The sequence below is a fragment of the Pongo pygmaeus genome, chromosome 1 (assembly GCF_028885625.2).
Source record: "Pongo pygmaeus isolate AG05252 chromosome 1, NHGRI_mPonPyg2-v2.0_pri, whole genome shotgun sequence".
NCBI lineage: Eukaryota > Metazoa > Chordata > Mammalia > Primates > Hominidae > Pongo > Pongo pygmaeus.
The window spans coordinates 193619397-193637068 of record NC_072373.2 but is presented as its reverse complement, the minus strand read 5'-3'; positions in this window follow the sequence as shown (position 1 = coordinate 193637068).

The following is a 17672-nucleotide window of genomic DNA, read 5'->3' as shown; positions in this document are numbered from 1 at the left end:
CGCCATACCCTTTACCATCACTGATGTCCAGGTCTTAGTCATTTCTCACCTGGATTATTTCAACAGCCCGCCCCCCGCCCCCCGCCCAACTCATTCTCTCTCCTGCCAGGGCACCCTTCACACTGGCCACCTGACTAGACTTCCTAAAGTATTCCCTCTCCTACTTAAAATTTGGCAATAAGCCCTCTTGCTTTTGGGATTACAATGGAATGCCTAATGAAAATATTTCAAAGTTACTCATGATCCAGCTCCTGAGACAGCACATGTAAAGCTCTCAGCACAGTGTCTGAAACATGAAAAGTACAATAAGTGTTCATATTATTACCATCGTTACTATAGAGCCTGGAGATGAGAAGAGTTTGTGAGGACATGAGAATTATCATCAAGTGTCTGGTGATCGGGAATATGAAATTTGCATCAGATCCTTCTGTCTTGTCCCAAGAGACATAATTGGACCAATGGCTGGAGGCTGCGGAGGGGCAAGTTTCATTTAATTGAGAGGAGACATGTCTAACAGATGGAGGCATCTGAAAACCAGAAGGGAGTGCACACCCCCTTCGATGAAGGAGCGCAATCAGAAGCCAAGATATTCTTGAATCCTGGTTGAGTCATTCACTGAATTCCCAAAGCCCACATAGTTTTTTAAAAGGGTTCAAGCATCTGCGGTCAGGGCAGGGGTGTGGACCACATGAACCTAATGGGCACCTCCCAACCCACAGGATCTTGTGATGGTGGTGAGAACCCTGCCCAGTGCCAGCTCTAAAGGCCCCACTGCTCCCATCTAATGTGTCTGGAATTGGTGGGTTCTTGGCCTCACGGACTTCAAGAATGAAGCCGCGGACCCTCGCGGTGAGTGTTACAGTTCTTAAAGGCGGCGTGTCTGGAATCTGATCCTTCTGATGTTCAGATGTGTTCGGAGTTTCTTCCTTCTGGTGGGTTCGTGGTCTCGCTGGCTCAGGAACGAAGCTGCAGACCTTCGCGGTGAGTGTTACAGCTCTTAAGGCAGCGCTTCTGGAGTTGTTCGTTCCTCCCGGTGGACTCGTGGTCTCGCTGGCTTCAGGAGTGAAGCTGCAGACCTTCGCGGTGAATGTCACAGCTCATAAAAGCAGTGTGGACCCAAAGAGTGAGCAGCAGCAAGATTTATTGCAAAGAGCAAAAGAACAAAGCTTGCACAATGTGGAAGGGGACCCGAGCGGGTTGCCACTGCTGGCTCGGGCAGCCTGCTTGTATTGTCTTATCTGGCCCCACCCACGTCCTGCTGATTGGTAGAGCCAAGTGGTCTGTTTTGACAGGGCGCTGATTGGTGCGTTTACAATCCCCGAGCTAGACACAAAGGTTCTCCACGTCCCCACCAGATTAGTTAGATACAGAGTATCGACATAAAGGTTCTGCAAGGCCCCACCAGAGTAGCTAGATACAGAGTGTCAACTGGTGCACTCACAAACTCTGAGCTAGACACAGGGTGCTGATTGGTGTGTTTACAAACCTTGAGCTAGATACAGAGTGCCGATTGGTGTATATACAATCCCTGAGCTAGACATAAAGGTTCTCCACATCCCCACCAGACTCAGGAGCCCAGCTGGCTTCACCCAGTGGATCCCACACCGGGGCTGCAGGTGGAGCTGCCTGCCAGTCCCACGCCATGCGCTCGCACTCCTCAGCCCTTGGTGGTCGATTGGACTGGGCACCGTGGAGCGGGGGCCGGCACTCCTCGGGGAGGCTCGGGCTGCACAGGAGCCCACGGAGGCGGGGGAAGGCTCAGGCATGGGGGGCTGCAGTCCCGAGGCCTGCCCCACGGGAAGGCAGCTAAGGCCTGGCGAGAAATCGAGCGCAGCGCTGGTGGGCTGGCACTGCTGGGGGACCCAGCACACCCTTCGCAGCCGCTGGCCCGGGTGCTAAGTCCCTCATTGCCCGGGGCCGGCAGGGCCGGCCGGCTGCTCCAAGTGCGGGCCCGCCAAGCCCACGCCCACCCGGAACTCCAGCTGGCCCGCAAGCGCCGCACGCAGCCCCGGTTCCCGCTGGCGCCTCTCCCTCCACACCTCCCTGCAAGCTGAGGGAGTGGGCTCCGGCCTTGGTCAGCCCAGAAACGGGCTCCCACAGTCAGCGGTGGGCTGAAGGGCTCCTCAAGTGCCGCCAAAGTGGGAGCCCAGGCAGAGGAGGCGCTGAGAGCGAGCGAGGGCTGTGAGGACTGCCAGCACGCTGTCACCTCTCACTGTCAGATGGGAACCCCGCATCTTACCTCCTTCCCATTCCCTTCATTCCCACAGCCATCACTCCCTCTCTGCAGCCTGCGCTGTTTTGTTAGCCTATGGACATCCCTGGAGCCTGTCTCCTCCTCCCAGTCCAATCCATCCTCCACCACACTTACAAAATGAGCTTCTTAAGTCAATAGCTGAGACCCTTTCATTCCTCTCTTCAAAAACCTTTGAGACCCCCAGTCTCCACCCCATTGCTTCCATCATAAACTCCAAATACCTAAGTTGGTAGTTCCTGGCTGCATGAACTCTGGGATCAGATAAAGTCAAGTTTGAATCCTGACTCTGCCACTGATGGACTGACCTTGAGCAAATCATTTGTACTTTTTGAAACTCAGTTTCCTCATTTGCATATTGAGGATGATCATGCTGACCTCAAAATATAGCCATGGGGATAAATGGAGAGTTGTGAAGTCTCTAGCAGGTGCTGAAAGCACGGTGGCCTCGGGGCACCATGTCCCAGTGCACACTCCCAGCATCATCTCCCACCCACCTGCCATACTGCAGCCCACTGTCTGTCCCCCAGTACGGCACACACATCATGTCACTGAACATCTGTCAAGGCCATCCCTGTGGGCTGGGTTACTCCTCACCAGATTTGGCACCTTTTAAAACCCTGCTCATCCTTCTAGGGGGAGTTCCAACCTCACTCCTTCCGTGAGCCTTTTTCCTGTAGATCTCCATCAGAACCAATTGTCCCAACACATTCACTCCCACAGCATTTTGGTTGAATCTGCATCAGAGCACCTCCACTACCTAGTTTGTTCTATGTCTGGTTCTCTTTAGATCATAAGCTCCTTGAGGACAGGAACCTCGCCTGGTCCATCAGCCCAGTGTATGCAAGGTATCCTTGAACTGGAAGGTAAATACATGGGCCTAAGAAAATGTTAAAATAGCTTGGAAATGAAAGATCCTCAATAAATGTCAGTTATATAAGTAGACGTATGGGAAAGAAGTACAGCCAGTGAAACCCGGGGTCTCCCCGCAGCAGCGCTGCCTGCTTTCACTGAAGCCCCAGGGCTGATGGCCTCTGGGGAAGGATGGCTGTAAAGGGAGGTTGTAGCTCCATCTCCAATCTTCCATCTCCAGAACTTCCCCAAGGAGCTCTCTGCTCTGAATCTTCAACCCCAAATGTCCTTCTCACTGAACAATCCAGAGACAGGAAGGAGAGGCCTCCAGCTGACCTCCTTTGGTCAGGCACCTCCTGTCCTGTAGGCAAAAGCCCTGCTTGGCTGCCTCAGCCTCTCTGTGGAGCAACCCAGCCTCCTGGGCCCAGATCTCAGAGAAAGAGGCAGCCTGAGTAGCTACTTAGCCTGGGTCTGGGATTCCCTGTTGGCTTCTGGGAAGGTGGAGGGCAAAAACGCAGACCACCAAGGAGGCCTATAAAAGGAGAGGGCAAGGAAGACAGCCAGACTGTCTAGCTCAGCTGAGCCCAAAATCTCCCAGCCCAGACTGGGTACCTAGGCTGGAACCCACATACACCCAAGAGGATTGTGTCCAGTGCTCAGAGCCTGGATTGGCTCAAGTAGTCAAGAAATCCAGTGTTGACCAGACTACTGAGAAGTGCAGAGTCCGTGGACTAGCTCCGCACACAGACACACACACACGCTCACACACATGCATGCACACCAAGGATGAGCTTAGTTCCTCTCTCTCTGTCCCACTCTCTGGGATGAGTGTTGCAACCCACAGTTCAGGTGCCCATTCCTGGCAAACTCCAGACCTCCTGGAACCCCCATAGTCTAGGCTAAAGGAGGAGGGATGCAGGCTACTGTTTATTCACAACTAGCAAAGGTGGGTGGGAATCTGAAGCTCTTACTGCCCCCACTCCCACTTTCATTTTAATGAAATGAAACCACCCCACAGCCTCCACCCTGAAACCTTCCTAAGGTAAGAGTGAAATCGATTTTCGTTTTTAACTCGAAAGCAAGATAAACACATGGCACCCTTAGGGGCGGAGGGGAAGCACTTAAAATAGCACATCTCTGGAAGCAGGCTGCTGCATGCAGAGTTTGTCACAGACGAAGGCTGAATGCAAATCACAGAGGCAGCAGCTGGGCCCCACCCGCCCCCAGGGAACAGGTGAGAAGCAGCACCTTTGCCCCATGTACCCTCTGCCTCCCATGGAGCCTGCAAGAGCATCCACAGGCCGATCCCTGTTCCCACAGACTCTGACCTGGAAATTGTCTGTCGGGCCATCCTCACCTATGCTCACTGCCCTGCAGTGATGGAGAGCTTATTACCTCTCAAGGCAGCCCATACAGCTCTCCTACTGGAAACTTCTCCCCTTATTGACCCAACACAGGCATTTCCAGCAACTTCCCCCATTGATGGATTCTGTCCTGCACCCTGTATCCCTCCCCAGCTCATTAGCTCCCTGTGCTCCGGCATGACTCTGCAGGGATGGGAAAGCCAAGATCGTGCCCTCCCCACACCACAGTCTTCTTTTCTTCTGTCTGACCCCCAGGACCCTCAGCCATTCCTCGGGGGACCCTGTCTCTGCATAGAGAGGCTCTCTGCGCGCCCCTTATTTATCTCAGTCGGTGTTGGGGAAAAGTCTCCAGAGAGAAGAGGAAGAGGAGGAAATGGTTTGGGGCAGGGTAACTGACATTGACTGAGCACTTGCTCTATGCCAGATCATGTATTCGGGGTTTGTTTCCACTATCTCATTTAATCCTCACAACAGCTCTATGATTTAGGGACTACAATTCCCAGTTTACAGGTGAGGAAACAGCATCATAGGCATTTCAACAACCTGTCCCGGATCACAAAAGTAGTGAGTTGCTTTTAATCACTAACCGTATTTTCCCAAGGAATCATCCTTTTCATTTTTCTGATTCATCATTTTGGATTGTTGTAGCCTCTGCATAAAAGGGAGCCCACCTCATATTTGGGGTAGAGCAAGAGGCAGAAAGGTAAGGGAGCCAGACTTCCCGTGACCAAAGCCAGCCAGACGGCATCACAGACTTTACAGGAGAGGGTGGAGGAGGATGCCTCCTGCTATGCCACACAAATCAGTGTGATGCAGGGCTTGTGTGAGCACATCGGCTTTGATGGCAGAGAGCTGGGTTCAAGTCTTGGGTCTGTCCCTTATTAACTGTGCAAAGTTAGGCAGGGGTCCCCTATACTCCTGCTCCAATCTCAAAGTCTAGGATGTGATGGTGGCTGTGGTCCCTGGGGGCATGTCAGGGACCCTTCAGGAGAGGGGTGACACCACAGATATGGGAAAGTGTGCCCAATTTCCATATCACAGGGGCAACTCTTTTCTCCAAAAATGTGCTGAGGACAGAGGGGGTGGCCAAGGGCCAAGGAAGAGCCCAACGCATCAGGAGGGCAGCCAGTCCCTGTGCAAATACTGCCTGAGCTCTGACAGCATGCCTGACCCTATCTCTGTGTGGAGGACACAGAGCAGGTCTCAACACTGCCCCTACCCCATAGGCATCCAGACCCTGGCTCGGGAGGCAGACTAGCTCACACAGGTAAACAGTGGCTATGGGAGCTGAGACATGGAGGCCTACCTCAGCCAGGGGAGTCCAGGAGAGCCTCCTGAAACACACGACACTCAAGTCTGAGAGGGAATGAAAGTCATTCAGGGGGAGGCCAAGGAAAGGTAGGAAGAAGGTGTGACAATGTGACAGGCCTGAGAGCAAACATAGCAGAGCCAGGAGGTCTGTGCTTCCCAACTGGTGTGGCTGGGAGGCTGGCTGTGTGCGGGAAGGGCCCATCGGTCACAGGGCAGAGGCCAAGACAGCAGCAGCAGACAGTGGCTCTCAACAGGGATGCTGAGCTCAGGGCACCAAGGACCCAGGTTGGGAAGCCAGGACACAGATTTGGTGGAATTGGCTAACGGGGTGGTGAGGGGCATGAGGTGAGTACCAGGTAGGGTGGGTGGTTTCAAGGTGCCTGTGGGACATATTGGAGGACAGTTCTGTCAGAAGATGTATTATAGGAGCGACCCTCGGCAGAGAGGTCTCAGGTGCATCATCACAGCATGCCTACTGGGCTGTCATTCCTAACTCTGCACGCCCTCCCTGGGGTAGAATTTTATATCCTTGTTATGCATCCTTGACTTGCACCATGTACCTATTGCTAAATCTTCCTCTGGAGTAGGTGGAGTTTATATCCCTGCTCTCCTCCCCTTTGTTGACCTTTGGGCAGGGCCGTGTAACTTGCTGTAATGAGTGGCAAATGGATGGAAGTAACAGCATTGCAGTTCTGAAAGAAACCTCCAGGAGGCATTGCCTGCTCACTCTCTTCTGTTGAGGGTCCGCCCTCCCCATGAGCCCAGACTGCCCTGGGGCTTGCAGTGAATGGAGTGCACTGAAGCCTCACCTGGAGCCTGGAGGCCAGCCTAGTCCATTTGAGGCCAATCAAGACCAGCCAAGTCACAGCCAATCTGCAGACTCTTGAATATGAAATAAATATTTGTGGTTGTAGAATGTTTAGGTTTTGGGATGGTTGTCATGCAGCGTTATTGCAACAGAAACCTGACTAATACACTGGGCATAGAGGACACCCCCCCCGCCAGGGAAAACAGATAGAATGTGGTTGGTAGAGAGCCTTGCATGCTCAGGACAGCAGCATTAGGAGAAAGGAGAAGGAACCCAGGCTGGGAGACCAAAGTGTAACCTGTGAGGTGGGAGGAAAACCAAGGGAGGTACAAGGCCTGAAAACACGGAAGGAAGCATTATCAACCCACCCTGGGGTGACGTGAGAGGGCTGCTGGGGCTGGACCCTCAACACTGGCCAGGGCTTCTCAGGCTGCGGACCCTTGAGGAGGTGGAGTTTGGGTTGGAAGGAGACAGAATGGTGGGGACATGTTTGAGGTTGGGCTCTGCTGAGCATGGCAGGGCAAATGGAGAAACAATGGGTCCAAAGGAGCTTCATTCCATAAATCAAGATCAGAAGCTCAAGAGATGCAGAATAGGACCCAGAAAAGGGAGACAGCAGAACCAGAGGCCACTTCCTGCAGTGGGCAAATGGCCCAGGCCCTGCCCGGAGGTGTCAGGGCCCACCAGGGAGTCTGCCATGCCTTGTGAGGACACCTCAGAAAGAAACCCCGGGAGAGTCCATAGGATGGCTGCAGAATGGAGGGGGTGGGGCCACCCATCCTCTTCCACAGCCCATCTCGAGGCTGCTGCCTGGAGTCTAAGGCTGCCGGAACCTACCTGGAGTGACTTGGTCTCTCGTGGGCTAAGCCCGAGACCCTGGCCCTGGCAGCCGTAATGGCTGCGGCACCGGCACTGGCACCAGAGCTTCCCTCTGGGTACAGCCCCACACCCACCCACCTGGGGAGCCAGGAAGCACGGAGGCCTGTTTTGCATTTAAAAGTCCCATTTGTACATGCAATAGAATATTATGCAGCTATTTAACATGAAGCTGTCAATCCGTATTTATTGACATGGAAAAATGTCCGCAACATATTGTCGGGAGAAAAAATCATTTACACAACAGCATGTGGAGTCTCCTCCTGTTCACTCAAAACCATGTACATATGTGTTTACATTCAGACAGGGATGTCTGGAGAGTGTTCACCACAATAGAACCAGGGTTGTTTCTAGGGGGTAGGATTTGGGGTTGATTTCTTATTTTCTTCTTGGTTTATTTCTGTGACTGAATTTTTATAATAATAAACCTATATTATACTTTAAAGAAACACAACACTTTTCCAGAAAAAAACTTCACTATGCTATTTAGTCAATGTTATAATACAGGACATGGGCTGAAGGAGTGTCTTGTTGCCTTCTCTGCCTCTCTCTTCCCTCCTGCCTCTCTCCCCTAATCCTTCCTCTGATCTCCTCCGAAGACACGTGCAGGGGCCTGCCCTGGGGCCAAGGCTTTGGAGTCAGGTGACTCAGGTTGCAATGTCAGCTCTGTAGAAAATGGGCATGAGAATTTCCCATGAGGTTGTTTAAGAACTAAGTAAGATAAATTAGGTGGAGGCTCTGAGCTGTCCTCCACCCACTCCACACTTGGTGTTGAGTGCATCTCCTGGTTGGTGGCAAGCACACCACAGGAATGCAAAGGCCAGAGGTGCAGAAGCCTGGGGAACACAGCCCGTCCCTGGTAGGCAGGAACACTGCCTGGAAGCACCTGTGTCACTCACAACCTCCATAAATGTAAGTTAACATGCATTTTTAACTAGTGCACTTCTCCAGGGGCTGGCAAACTAAATCCCATAGCCATGTTCAGCGCACAGCCTGTTTTCCTGTGGCTGTGGGGCTAGGAATGGTCCTTATGTTTTTAAAGGGTCAAAACAAACAAACAGAAAAGAGTATGTGGTAGAGACTATATGTGGCCCTCGAAGTCTAAAATATCGGACTTCAAGTCTAATATTGCATATGTGCTTGCATATACACAAACACACATGGCATTTTGCAGAAAATGTTTGCGGACTCCTTCTCTATCCAGTAGTGGCTTAGGAGCAGAGTGCAGGAGCACCCCCATAATACTCTGATGGCGGCAGAGTGACAGCTCATGAGAAGGGGAAACGCCACAAGGCAGAAGCACAGAACTGTCTTTCTGCACCGTATAGCGGGTGCGAACGCTCATGCTTCCAAGGCAGGAAGAGAAGCATTATCTTCGAGATCCTCTAGTGAGGGAGGCAGAGATGTGAGTAAGACATCTGGGATGATTTCCATCCCAGAGAGTAAGATGGAGTTTTGGGGTTGAAGGGAAGAGCTTCAATTATGCAGAAAATGTATCCTGTGAGTTGGGTACTGTTATCATCTCTGCTTTGGGAAGTGCACACTTAGAGAGAGAAAGTTAGGTCAAGGTCACACCACTGTGAGCGAAGAGCAGGGATTTGAGCCCAGGCAGCATGACCCTAGGTTCTGTGTCCTGAGCTTTGCCTGCAGGGTTGTTCTTGGGTAGGGGAGGGTCGGTTAGATGTGGGTCTCCAGGTTCCTCTTGGAACATCAATGACTTATCTAAGTGGACCCCTGGGGGCCACTGGTGCCACCCACTCAGCTGGTCAGGTCTGACTGTGAGGCCCGGCTTCTGCAGAGAGATCAGAGGCCCTTTGTGGCAAGAGGGAAGGGAACACCCACACTCTGGTCACTGGCTAGGTGGGCCATGCTGGATGCCCCACATACTACATCATCTCCTTCCATCCTCACAACCACCCGTAATATCGGGAAACTTACCCCATTTTGCAGGAGGAAAATTGAGGCCCCAGGAACTAATACGAAGTCATGCAGACTGTAAATGGCAGGTTCTGGAGTTGAAACTAGCTCTCTCTAATTCCGAAGTCCTTGTCTTTCCTGCTCCACAATGCTGCCTCTTCTGCGGGGTGGGTGGGGGCATCTCCTCCTTGTCTCTCTCTGGGGGCACCTCCTTCTGCACCAGCAGGTATATCAGCAAGTGAGCCGCCAGCTCAGCTCCCACCAGCTCTGTCCTAAAGAATCTGAGCCAGTCAAGTGTAGCAGGATTGGGTCTGCTGAGGCAGACTAATGAAGCAATTTAAAAACAATCGTTTGGAACACACAGACATCTGGGTAATAATAGACTACAAGACAACTGACCAGCGAATTTTCTCAGGGCCACTAATGGAGCAAGATCTACCTCAGCACATGCAGATGGCAAGAAACTCATTGGCAGTCCCACAGGTATCTTTGTGAGGTTTGGTGATATATCCACTTCACAGGATCAGCCCATTCACTCCTCTGGCATGGCCTGGCTGGGCACTGCACGTGTGTGTCTGAGGAATGCTCCTAAGCAGACACACACAGAAACACAGGTACATTTACAGCTTGACATGATCATGCATATACACAGCTGTGCATACATTTGCATATATGTGGAAGGCCATCTATGCACACATATACTCTCATGCACATATGCAAGCACACATGGGCATACACAAACATATATGCATGCACAATTTGGTAGAACACAATATTGACCCCAATTCACCACCTCTGCCTATATTTCCACTGAGGGGGCAGAATACATTTCCCTGCCCCTTGACTTTGTGTTTGGTCATGTGACTTGCTTTAGCCAATAGAATAAGGCAGATATGATGGAGTGGCAGTTCCAAGGCTAGGCCTTAAGAGACCTCTCGCCTTTATGTCAATACTATGAAAAGAATATGCCTGGGCTAGCCCTTGGTCCCAGCAGGAAGATGAGACACGTGAAGCAGAGATGCTCCAGCAAAGCCCAGCCTAGATCAGCCCAGCCCAGCCAACGCACAGATGTGTGGCAATAATAAATGGTGTGGTCTGTTACACAGCAAGAGTTAACCAATACACACCCAGAGAGACACATGCACACAGAGACATGTAGAGAGGAATCCTTTGTTACCCAGGAGGGACAGGTTCCAGGATCCCCCCAGGTACCAAAATCTGATGATGCTTAAGTCCCTTATATAGAATGGGGTAGTGTTTTTGTATAACCTAGATTACTTACAATACTTAATCCAATGTAAATAGTTGTTATACTGGATTGTTTTTAAAATTTGTATTATTTTTTATTGTTGCATTGTTATTTTTTAAAAAATATTTTTGATCCTTGGCTGAATTCAAGAATGTGGAACCCACAGATACAGAGCACCTATTGTACATGCATCCAAATAGCCCCCATATACACACATGCATATACCTGCATGTGCACACGCGCTCTCCTGCACACACACATTTCCAAACACAAACACCAGGTTACCCACGTGGATAAGGGCTTATAGGAGACAACAGTGAGAATTAAGCCCTTTCTTATCCCGCCTTCATTTCCAGGAGACTCTCTCTTGCTGCCAGCAGAGAGGTGAATGTGAGATATTTGCCCCAAAATTCTTTAATAGACTTCACGTCCAGCAGCCTCTGGCCCCAGAGTGGCAGGATTTTCTGGAGCCTCCTCTGAGCAGCTCTGACAGAGGGCTCCAGGGTTGATTCAGATCACAGCTCCTTCAGAAAGGAGGAACAGGCTGTCACCTTGTGACTTGGGAGCAAGAACAAAAGGAACTGCAGAAGTGGCGTGGGTGGGGCAGGGTGGAGCTGCTCCAGCTCTGGGGGCATCTGAAGGGCACGGGCGCTGGGTCCTCTCCCTCCGCACCGTGGACAATTCATCTAGGTGAGCAGGTGTCCGAGCCTCAGTGAGGCTGGCCCCACAGAAGCGCCCACTGCCATGTCTGTCCCTGGACTGAGCTGGGCCTTCCTCACAGAAAACTTGCCTCAGCCTCCCTGTGAAGTGGCGTGACATGGGCTCTGGGCAGATGTCATATGTGTCTTGGACATTGGTGGCTTGCTATGAACAAGGGCTCAGTAAAGGGGTATAGCTCACTGGGTTGGAGGTGGGAGTGAGGGTGGTGCCCCGGCTCTTAAACCAAACGACCTGGATTCCAATCATATCTCCACCATTCCTAGCTTCTCTGTGGCTCAGTTTACACATCTACAAAATGGAAACTGCAAGAGTGCCTACTCTACAGGAGTTTTGTGAGGATGAAATGAGATCACTGCTATGACAGGCCCTAACTCAGTGCCTGGCATAGAAGCCACAATGAATGGTAAGTGCTATTCCTACCACTTTAGATGACTAGCTCCTAAGGGCTAGAGCTGTAGTAGCTAGCTTTGTTCAATTTTGTGCCCCAGGGCTTGACACATAGTATGCATTCAATACAAGTAATAAATGAATAAATTAATGAATGAGGATAGAGAGGGAAGAATGAGTATGAGTGAAGATCCCCAAGGTCTTTAGGGGCATGGATCAGGGTTAGATTACAAGACGGGTGGTGGCTGCTAGATGTCACGAGTGGCGATGGTGTGTAAAGACCCTTCCATGGACATGGCTTCTGTGGCTTCCCAAGCATGTTCACATCCGCTGTTGGTTAAATCCTCACTACTGTCCACATTTCAGAGATGGTTTAACTAAGGGTGGCAGAGGATGAGTTGGCTCTTTTGACTCCAAATCCCAGGAGCTCTCTATGAGTCCCATAGCTTCTCTCAGAGTGAGGAGGACTTCTGAGATCCTCTACTCCAACTTCTTTGTCATGGGAAGATAAATCTGAGAAGAAAAATAACCATCTCAAGATCAGTGAGGAGGACCCTGTGTTTATTGAACCTGAGCTCAGTGCATCCTCCCAGGTCCCCTGAACATCCTGTGACACAGGCATGATCTAATCCATGTACCTGCAAGCTGGAGACACATACAGGTAAGAAAGAATTCCAGTACAGTGATGATAGATCAATACCAAATTAAAACAATAAAAAAAGCCTTCACAGTAAGAACAAGAAGGAACAGCAGGAGGAGAAGGAGCAGGAGAAGGAGGAGGAGAAGAAAAGAAGAGGAAGAAAAGAAGGAGGAGGAGAAGAAGAAGAAGGAGGAGGAGGAGAAGGAGGAGGAGGAAGATGAGGAGGAGGAGGAAGACAAGGAGGAGGAAGAGGAGGAGGAGGAAGAGGAGGAGGAGGAAGAGGAGAAGGAGGAGGAAGAGAAGGAGGAGGAAGAGGAAGAGGAGCAGGAGGAGGAGGAGGAAGAGGAGGAGGAAGAGAAGGAAGAGGAAGAGGAGCAGGAGGAGGAGGAGGAAGAGGAGGAGGAAGAGAAGGAAGAGGAAGAGGAGCAGGAGGAGGAGGAGGAAGAGGAGGAGGAGGAGGAAGAGAAGGAGGAAGAGGAAGAGGAGGAGGAGGAAGAGGAGGAGGAGGAGGAAGACGAGGAGGAAGAGGAGGAGGAGGAGGAAGAGGAGGAGGAGGAGGAAGAGGAGGAAGAAGAAGAGGAAGAGGAGGAGGAGAGGAGAAAAGGAGAAGAGAAAGAAGAACAGAAAGAAAAGGAGAGGATTAGGAGGAGAAGGAAAGGAAGGAGAAGAAAAGAAGAAGGAGAAGCAGGAGGAGGAGGATGAGAAGAAGGAGGAGGAGAGAAAGACAAGAAGGAGGAAGAGGGGAGAAGAAGGAGGAGGAGGAGAGAAGGAGAAGGAGGAGGAGGAGAGAAAGAGAAGAGAAAGGAGAAGAGAAAGAAAAAGAGAGGATTAGGAGGAGAAGAAGAAGAAGGAAGAGGAGGAGGAGGAAAGAGAAAGAAGAAGAAGAAAGAAAAACAAAGAAGAAGAAGAAAGTAGAAGAAATTCCAGCACTCAAGTCACAGGCATGGGAAGAAAGCAGCCTGTGTACATGTGAGATCAAAATATCTGGATGAAGAGGAAAAATGAAAAAATCCAGCCACCCAATCCACAAGCATTTGTTAAGCTCCCACAGCAAGCCAGTGTTCTATGCTAATAGCTAGGGTCATAAACATAGATAAGATGCAGACCCTACCCTCCAAGGGGCCACAGTCTAGGGGGAGACAGATGTGTGAACAGAAGTTCTCAGTGTAGGCTGGGCATGGTGGCTCATGCCTGTAATCCTAGCAGTTTGGGAGGCCAAAGTGGGTGAATAACTCAAGGTCAGCAGTTCGAGACCAGCCTGGCCAACATGGCGAACCCCTGTCTCTACTAAAAATACAAAATTAGCCAAGTGTAGTGGTGCATATCTTTAGTCCCAGGTACTCGGGAGGCTGAGGCAGGAGAATCACTTGAACCTGGAAGGCAGAGGTTGCAGTGAGCTGAGATCCTGCCATTGCACTCCAGCCTGGGCGACAAGAGTGAAACTCCATCTATAAAAAAAGAAAAGAAGTTCTCAGTGTAGGGCAGTACTTGCCAAGATAGAAAATGCTAAGTTCATGGAGAATTGGAGGCTTCTAACCCAGACTGGAGCGATCAGGCAAGCAGAGCCAAACAGAAGCCCAGGAGCCTTTTGGAAGACTCATTCCCTGTTGCCTATTCAAACCAATATGGTCTATCCGTTTTGGTGAGAGTCTCAGCCTGTTCTCTAGGTCCTAAGCAACTCAGCTCTGCCCTCACATTTGCATCTTCTCTCCCAAAGCAAAAGTCTAAAACAGAACTTCCCATTCTCCTTTTCCCTTGAGGGTCTTATTCCCTGCCAACAAACACACACATATACTTCCAGCTGTTTCTCAAAGGATTCCTTCCAGGACCTGAGGGAGTTCTGCTAAACAAAATTTCCTCCATGTCTATACATTTCCAGTGAAAGATGTAAAGCTTTTTATAAGGAGGTGTCCCGGGCAGCAGCTTGGCTGGGTCACTCCCTAATCTGGTGCAGCAGGGAAGTATCCCTAAAGGAGATGACAGCTGTGTTGAGTTTCAAAGGAAGAATAAGTTTGTGTATGCAGGGCGAAGGGTAGAAAGGAAGCTCCAGAGAGACCTACATGTGCAAGGTGTAGGAAGATGAAAAAGCCTGACTTGCTCAAGAAACGATAAGCGGTTCCCCATGGCTGCCATTGAAAGATAGAAAAAAAGAGTAGCCAAGTAGCTAGGGAGGCCAGCAGGCCCCAGGCTGGGGGGGGGCCTCGGACTGGCTATTGTCAAGTGGATCCCAAGGAGGACAATGGAAGGAAGCTAAGAAGTTCTTTGTGGGTAGAGAGTACAGAGGTAGGACAGCTATAGGCTTGGGGAGGAAGGGAGGGAGACAATCCTGGCTTGGTCCTGAGTACAGCTGCCTCCTGTTGCACACCTGTGTGTTCATCTAACAATGATTTGTGTTTAGAGATGAGATCAAAGGGGCTTGATCACATGTGGTCTGTGGGCCATGGCGGGCACTTAGGATTTAATTCTGAGTGATATTGGGAAGCCACTGGAGAGGAGGAAAGATAGACTGAACAGACTGGAAGAAGTCACATTGGGGCTGGGTATAGATGGGTAGCTGTCTGAAGCCTGAACCTCGGGTCCCTTTGATGCTCAGGGGTTGGGAGATAGTAGGGACGTGCAAAGGGGACTGAGGAACAATCAGAGGATGAAACCAAGTGGAGCAGGAGCTTCAAGGAGGAAGGCACAGCCACCTGCCACTTGCTGCTACTGAGGGTGGAGGACTGACCATTGGATTTGACATTGTGGGGGCAGAGGAGGCATGCTGGTGGAGTCAGGGCTTGAAGCCTGACGGCAATGTGCTCAAGAGAGAATGGGAGGAGAGGTCACGGAGACCAGCAATGACTACTCTCTCTGGGAGTTTTCCTTCAGAGGGAAGCAGAGAAATGGGCATGGAGCTGTCAGGGCAAGTGAGATCCAAGAGAGGGTTCTTTTAAGATTAGATATATTATTAAGCATTGCGTTTATCATGGAAATAATCCAGCCATGATGGGAGAAGGTGACAAAGCAGAGGACATCTCCAGGGTGCTGTCCTTGAGGAGGTTCAAGGGGATGAAATTGGCAAGTGCTGGCCAGCCTTGCACAGGAGCTGGGGTGCTTCCTCCACTGTCACCAGAGAGAGGACAACCACCACCGAGTGGGCACAGATGCAAGGAGGTCTATAGAGGTGGGGGCGGGAGTTTGGGAAGTTCACTTCTGATTGCTTCTGTTTTCTCAGGGAAATAAAAAGCAAGGTAATCAGCTGACCATGAGGAGTGGGGAAGAGGGGCTGGAGGTGATTTCTCCCTGAGGTTATTTTTCCCTCGGGGGCAGCCTGTGGGCTGAACCTCACTGCATCTGTCCTGACTTACTGGGGGTAAGAAGAAAGGAGACAGGTGCTTCTGCCCTGAGCTGTCGGACTCTCCCAAACCTGCCCAGCACCCTAGAGGGCACATAGAGTGCTCCACTAGCAGCCCAGGCCACTCATCACTTTTCCTGTTGTCCAGAAATAGGCCCTTAGGGCAAAGAGTGCCCAGCCAGCCCTGTCCCCCTATCCAGCCCTCCCCACAGGCTTTGGCTAGTCCCAGCTCTGGCAAGTGAATGAGTGGCAGTGGTGGAGGAAGTGGCTGAGAATCACAAGAATTCTGCAGGTGTCTTCTGGCGGCAGTGCCTGCAGCCAGGCCTGCTCACAGCCAGCGACAGATCTTGTACCCAGAGACTCTTTGGTGTTACTGCCAAACTGTGTGATTACACTTGTCACACATCTCGGAGGAAGGCAGAAAGGCTTCCCGTGTCTTCAGGTGCCTGCATGATGGAAGAGGAGAAGCCGCTGTCAAGTCGGGTCTCTTCCTCCCTCCCTGACTCCGGCTCCCGCTTGCAACAGTGGGATGGGACAATGTGGGGACAAACCTCCAACTTCAGCAAGAGCAACTTGTTTAGGGAGCTAGGCTGTGTGCCATCTGCTCTGCACCCGGTAGCTCATTTAAAGCTCATGATGGCCGCAAGTTGGTTCTAACATCACCCACACTTTACAAAGGATGGCCCTGAGGCTCAGAGAAGTTACTTGCTCAAGGCCACCCATCTGGGAAATGAGAGAGAGGATTTGAATCTAGGTCCTTCTACTGAGACATCTGCCATTCTGCTCTTTGCTGAGGCCATTTCTTTATTTATAAACCTCCTACATCTGCCCAGGACCCCAAATGGCCCAGAGAGTGCTCCACTAGCAGCCTGGGGCCTCTAGAGTCCTTCTCAGCACTTCTCCTGTTAGGGTTTTCCAGAAATGAATCACTAAGGGCCTTAAGTGCCCAACCCTGTCCAGCTCTCTCCCCAACCAATCCATTCAGGGTCAGACTGTCTGGGTTCAATCCTGTCTCAGCCATTTACTACATAAGTGATCTTGGACATGGCACACAATGCTTCCTAAGTCTCTATCTCTCCATCTGTAAAATGGGGCTGTGATAGTGTTTCTCTCCCAGGATCTATGCAATAGCCTTTGCCGTGCTGAGCCTCATCCTCCTCTTCTCAACATGCCCCAGAATATGGCATCAAAACCCCAGGTGAGGGCAGGACCAGAGAAGGCCATCTCCTCCCCTCATTCTAGACACCAGACCTCTATTGATACAATCTCACAGCCACATCCCTCCTTTGGTTCACATAAAGCTTCTGGTCCCCTCCACCTCCCAGGTCATTTTAACATAAATATCAACAAGCTAATTGAACTTTACCTTAAAGAAAGTGAGTACACCCAGGCTGGGAAAGAGGGAAGTGCAAAGCTCCTTTCTGGAGGCCTGTGTGGTAGCATGCACCTGTTCCCATTATCCAGGAGCCATCAGATAGGTGTTCTATGGAGATGAAGTTGATTGTAAATGCAAATTGGGAGTGGGCTGGAGATTGACTGGGAGGAAGCAAAACAGTGGGTGAAGGCCTGGAGGTGGGAAGCAAGTGATGAGCAAGAGAGAAGGCAGAGTCAGAAAGGAGCCAGAGCCAGGCCTGAGTTCCCGACTGCAGGAGATGAGGTTGGGAGAAGCCCCGCTGCCAGTTCAGCAAAAGCTCTGCAAGTGTGAGAACCAGAAGAGCCCTGGAGAATCCTGACAAGCTGAGGTGACCACTTAGCACCATGGTGGGGACTGTATGGCCAGAGGAGGCCACCAGCTACTGCAAAGACCAAAGGGACCTAATGTGCACAGAGCATAGTTCATTTAATTCACACACAAACTTGTGAGGCCAATGTGATTATGCCCCTCATACACACAAGGCAATAAGGTCACTTGGCTCTATGCCTGAAGAGAACGCCCCAAGAAAGCATTTGCGAGAGCTTCTTG